The sequence below is a fragment of the Mycteria americana genome, chromosome 25, assembly GCF_035582795.1.
Source record: "Mycteria americana isolate JAX WOST 10 ecotype Jacksonville Zoo and Gardens chromosome 25, USCA_MyAme_1.0, whole genome shotgun sequence".
NCBI lineage: Eukaryota > Metazoa > Chordata > Aves > Ciconiiformes > Ciconiidae > Mycteria > Mycteria americana.
The window spans coordinates 3,751,426-3,757,330 of NC_134389.1; the positions used below are offsets into that span (position 1 = coordinate 3,751,426).

Here is a 5,905-nt window from a genome sequence, read left to right on the forward strand (position 1 = left end):
GTCTGAGCTGGGTCTGTCCTACCAATGCCAGTGCAGGAAACCTGGCACCTGCCCACCACCAGAAAAAGACCTGCCCGGTCACAGCCCCCGGCCTGGCTCCAGGACACTCCCTGCAGCCATCTCGAGGTCTTGGCCCTGCAGAGCTTTGGTGGGGTGGGATGATTGTCCCTTCCCTCCAGCGTCTTGAGAGGTGATGCAGCTCCAGAAGGTCCATCTGATAAGATGTGCCCTGTCTCCCCCACCCCATTCCCCCTGCCCCCATTTCCTCCCCCCATTTCTCCCCCCGTGTGATGGATGCACTTGACCTCTTAATCAAACTAGCAATAGTTTGGTACAGGCTCCAAAGGAGGTAAAGGCCTGAGCCGTGGCTGGGCCAAGTACTCCTCTGGTTCTGATCTGTTCTCTGAGAACCCACAAAGACACCAAGTGGCACAGTGAGCATCAGTCCATATGAGCTTGGAACACCGATCATGCACGAATAGCAGGTGGCTTTTCCAAGACTCATTTATCGAGGAACAAAGTAAGTTGTGGGTACAAGGAGCTTCATGCATATCTTCCCTATCACATGTAATTTGACTATGAGCCAACCACTTTATCCTATAAATATGACAGCCTAAGGGAGCCTTCTTTGAGCTCTCCCTACTAGGCAGCATGGCTGCATGGCGATCTCCCCTTGAGCTGGGACACCTCTCAAGGCTGCTCCTCGAGGCAGAGAGGCCTTTTACCAATGGCAGATCTTTGGTAAGCAACTGATATCGTGCATAACCTTGTAGTATGGTAACTTTAATTTTGTCTTGGTAACTTTGATTCCATGCTGAATTGATAAATTTTGCATATGTGATCCCTTAGACGTAAACCGTTGTCCAAGTCTGAAACTAAGATTGGACCTAGCCACACCTAAGCTCCATCAGGGGTTTAGAAAGGAAGGGGGTCTACTCTGAACCTCGTGACTCAACAGGAGGGTCCTCCGTACCTTTTGTACCCCCGGTCTATCTGTGAATAATTCTAACTCGAGTGTAACCCTATTTTCCTTTGTGTGTTTCTTCCATGCAGTAATTAATAGAGTGAACCTTGCCATCGAGCTGTGTTAAGTCGCACTTTTATAACATCATATCAAACCCACTTTTGCTAATACCTTTGACAGTGATTTTTAAAGCAATCTAAATCACTCATTCGCAACACCCCGTTTCCCTGCCCGTCTCCCCATCTCTCCCCCCATCCATGTCCATTCCCCCCCTGTGTCTGTCTCCCTGTCTTGTCCCTGTCTCCCTGTCCCCCTCCGCGTGTCTCTCCATCCCCCTTTCTACTGAAATGTACCCCACGCTAGTCTGCCTCATGCGAGTCTTTTCCCCACGCAAGTGTGAGTCTTCCCCATGTGAGTTTTTTTTCCCACGTGACACCCCCCCCACATCCCCTGCCCTCCTATCTCCTGCGCCCACTCCCCCCTCCCTCCTCTCTCCCCTCTGCCCCCCTTCCAGCTCTCCCTATTCGGCACCCAGGTGCACAGAAAGCTGGGAGGGCACACAGCTGGGACCCCAATAAAACTGGGGGGGGGAGGTTGATGGGAGGACCACTGCTCAGGGACTGGCTGAGTCGTTGGTTGGTTGGTGGTGAGCAATTGTTTTCATTTGTATCACTTGTCTTTCTTGGATTTTATTTTTCTCTCTTTTTTTTAAATTATCTTTTCCTTACACTTTGTTGTTGTTTCTTTTTAATTATTAAACTGTTTTTATCTCTGTCATGGTTTAACCCCAGCTAGCAACTAAGCCCCACCCACCCGCTTGCTCACTCCCCCACAGTGGGATGGGGGAGAGAATTGGAAGAGTAAAAGTGAGAAAACTTGTGGGTTGAGATAAAGACAGTTTAATAGGGAAAGCAAAAGCCACATGCACAAGCAAAGCAAAACAAGGAATTAATTCCTCCTTCCCATGGGCAGGCAGCCATCTCCAGGAAAACAGGGCTCCATCATGCGTAATGGTGACTTGGGAAGACAAACGCCATTGCCCCAAACGTCCCCCCCTTCCTTCTTCTTCCCCAGCTTTATACGCTGAGCATGATGCTATATGGTGTGGGATATCCTTTTGGTCAGTTGGGGTCAGCTGTCCCAGCTGTGTCCCCTCCTGGCTTCTTGTGCACCCCCAGCCCGCTCGCTGGTGGGGTGGGGTGGGGTGAGAAGAGAAAAGGCCTTGACGCTGTGTCAGCACTGCTCAGCAGGAATGAAAACACCCCTGGGTTATCAGCACTGTTTCCAGCACAAATCCAAAACACAGCCCCATACCAGCGACTGTGAAGAAAATTAACTCTACCCCAGCCAAAACCAGCATGTTCTCCACCCCTTATTCCATACCATTTATGTCATGCTCAGGTCCTGCACTATCCAATACATCCTCATTAACCACCACCCCCATTCCGATGCTTTGATATAATACACAGATATCATTCCCTTAGTCTATGGATCACCCCTGTGAAATGTCCATTAATGCCCATAAGATGTCCACAAAATGTCCACTGAGTTCATTTAGTCCATGACTTTGGGCTCCATCTGTTACGGTGGTCACTCAGGACAGGAGAGACGGTGTGTTGCATGGAGTTATTGGGCATCAAAGCCAGCTCAGGTCAGGTCGCTGCTGCATTTGTACTGCTTCTTGTAAGACCTGTCCTCCACTGGTTCAGGTGGTTCCTGCTATAGTAACTCCTATAACATGCAACCTAAATCCCGGGTTACAACAATTTAAAGGTATTTCCATTACAGTCTCCACCCCTGCTCCCTTTGGACCAGACCATCGGGTTTAACATTGCAATGAACTCCTCCCCTTACCCCTCCTCCTGCTTGGACTTATCCACAGACTGCAGTCCCTTAGGGGTGTACCTGCTCCAAGTGGAGCCTTAGCTATGAACCACAGTCTCTCCAGGGGTATACCTGCTGGAGCATAGTCTTATCCACAGCCACAGTTGCTTTGAGGTGCACCTGTTCCAGCATGGCCTTCTCCAGGGGCCACAAGCCCTTCAGAGAAACATGCTGCAGCACAGACATAACCATGGCCACAGATGCTTCGGGGTGTCCTGCTCCTGTGTAGACTCATCTACGTCACAGTCCCTTCAACTCGAGTTCACACTGGAGTTCCAGCCTGTCCAGTGCAGCAGCACAGAAACAGCAGCGATACCATGGCCATCTGCCAGCCCAGGCACATCGCCATTGCTGTTATCACAATGTTCCCAGGCACAGCAGAGTCAGATGATCAGCAGCAAAGCAAGCAGTGTAAGCAAAAAGCAGCCACTAACGAGCACTAGACTCTACTAGACAGTAAGGCAAGCAAGCCCCATGGCAAACACAGGAGCCTGGCGATTAATAGCTAAACAGCAATAACAGCTATAAATTTAATCTAGCACATTCCAATCAAACCTGTTGTTATCCTGAACCCTTCGAGCCCAATGTTGGGCACCAAAAAGGACTATCGTAGTTTAACCCCAGCCGGCAACTAAGCCCCACCCAGCCAGTTGCTCACTCCCCCACAGTGGAATGGGGGTGAGAATCGGAAGAGTAGAAGTGAGAAAACTCGTGGGTTGAGATAAAGACAAGGAAAGCAAAAGCCACTCACGCAAGCAAAGCAAAACAAGGAATTCCTTCACTCCTTCCCATGGGCAGGCAGGTGTTCAGCCACCTCCAGGAAAGCAGGGCTCCATCACGCGTAATGGTTGCTTGGGAAGACAAACACCATCACTCTGAATGTCCCCCCCTTCCTTCTTCTTCCCCCAGTTTATACGCTGAGCATGATGCCATATGGTGTGGGATAGCCCTTTGGTCAGTTGGGGTCAGCTGTCCCAGCTGTGTCCCCTACCAGCTTCTTGTGCACCTGAGTCCGCTCGCTGGTGGGGTGGGGTGAGAAGAGAAAAGGCCTTGATGCTGTGTCAGCATTGCTCAGCAGGAATGAAAACATCCCTGAGTTATCAACACTGTTTCCAGCACAAATCCAAAACACAGCCCCATACCAGCTACTATGAAGAAAATTAACTGTACTTCAGCCAAAACCAGCACAATCTCAACCCACGAGTTTTCTCAATTTTACCCTTCCAATTCTCTCCCCATCCCACCGGGAGAGGGAGTGAGTGAGCGGTTATGTGGTGCTTAGTTGCCAGCTGGGATTAAACCATGACAACAAGGTTAGTTGCAAGCCCTGCCTGGCTAATGCTTTAGGCTCTCCATGTTATTCCTACCATCTTGATAAGCCATCCTTGTTCTCTGTTGCTGTTTTATAGTGCCTTTTGCTCCATAAGCAGCAGTACTCATGCCGTGCAAGCATACCTGTCTCCCAACCTCTGCGAAGTAACTCTGCCAAAGACAAAGAACGAAACAGTCACGGCACAATCGACAGCAAGTCTGCCTCTCAAGGCAGCCAACAGGCCCCTTTCTCTTGCCTCTTACTCTGTCCAGCTAGGCTGGAAAGTACGGGTGGTGCAGAAACTGCTACACCCTGTGACTTGTCTCAGGTTGTTAGCTTGACCCTTTGTATAGGCTGCTGAGGTTATCGACTCTGCACGGGATGCAGGAGAGCTTTACATCAAGTCATGCCTTTCTTCTTCGGGCAGCAGCAGTTCTGCTGCTGCTACAGGCAGCTGCTTTCTCAAGGGCAAGGAGCTGGGACAACAACAGGCTGCTGCACACTCCAGTGCGTGCAGATGCTGTTCCTGGGGTCCTGGTGCAGGGGAAACTGAGGTACGTTCTGCACTGCTGATGGCTCTTCACAAGGGAACCGTGCTCTGGTTTTAGCAGGAAAAGGTGTTGGTCACAGGCAGCCATGTATCGCCGTTCACAGGTATTTGGCAGGTGTCTTGCTTGTTCAAGTAGAGGCGTATTTCTTGCCTTGCAGTCTTGATGCCAAAATAATCAAGGGTTCAAGTTACAAAAGCCTTTTGACATCAAAGCAAGATGGCAGCTGGATTTCTACCAGCACTGTATTTCAGCTGTGTTGCTAGCTGAAAATGGCTTGTAGGCCATTGAGAGGGGTCTGAATTAAAGAAACCGAGTGTTGAAGTTATTGTTTTAAGATGGCAAATTGGGCAGCCAAAGGAACTGAGCTGCTCACCCAACAGTGGCAGAACAGCCCATCCAGCCTACCAAGTACTGTGTGTTGCAGGCAGCAAAGTGCAACTGCCACGGTTGCTAGCATGAGCGGCAAGGAGTGCAGAACTACGCTGCGGTCATCTGCTGAGGACACCTAATATACCAACATGCCTCTTCACCTTCCCTGCTTCATGTCTAATTGCTTTACACGCTGGAGGGCAGGGTGGTGAGTAACATTGTGCAGCACCTCTTATCTAAGTGACAAGCCCTGCACAGGAAGCCTTGTGTGTATGCAGGATTAGGAGAGCAGATTACTGACAGCACAGAGGTGAGGAAAGGTGCAAACAACACAACAAAGCCCAAGGATCACCAGCGTATCACTCATATGCAGATCAGCCACTTGCAGCTGGTCTGCTGGGACGCGCCGTTTCCTGCATAGCTGCCCCCTCGCCCAAAGCAGCTTTCGGTCTCGTCTCGCCTGCCTTCGGGGTGCCATCTGTGTCGCCTTATTTTATTTCAATCTCTCTCCAGCATCTGTTGGCTGGCTGCTGTCACTCCCGCGACCCTGGTACCACATGCAGACTGATACAGCAGTCCCTGGGGCTTCCTCCGGGGGAAAAAGCCCTGTTCCCCAGGCTCCCCGTGCTGCTTCTCCTCCCCAGGGAACGGGGTGGGGAGCACGGGCAGAAGCAGCCACCTGACTTTTCAAGCAGTCGGACGCAAAGGGCTGAGCCGCTGCAGCCCCCGGGCCACGTTCCGGCAGAGGCAGTGAGGATCGCCGACGGGGCGGGGCGGGGCGGGGCGGGCGGGCAGCCCGGTGCCCAGCAGCAGTTCCTGTCGCCG

General features: G+C 51.2%; 1 long non-coding RNA gene across 1 annotated transcript; it reads left to right on the plus strand.

Moving 5' to 3' along the window:
• The first annotated feature begins 2,145 nt into the window (after positions 1-2,145).
• LOC142420810 (uncharacterized) lies at positions 2,146-5,240 on the plus strand. The gene is made up of 2 exons (XR_012778800.1): positions 2,146-2,737; positions 4,258-5,240. It is a non-coding gene; the product is annotated as an uncharacterized LOC142420810 (long non-coding RNA).
• The last annotated feature ends 665 nt before the right edge of the window (positions 5,241-5,905 follow it).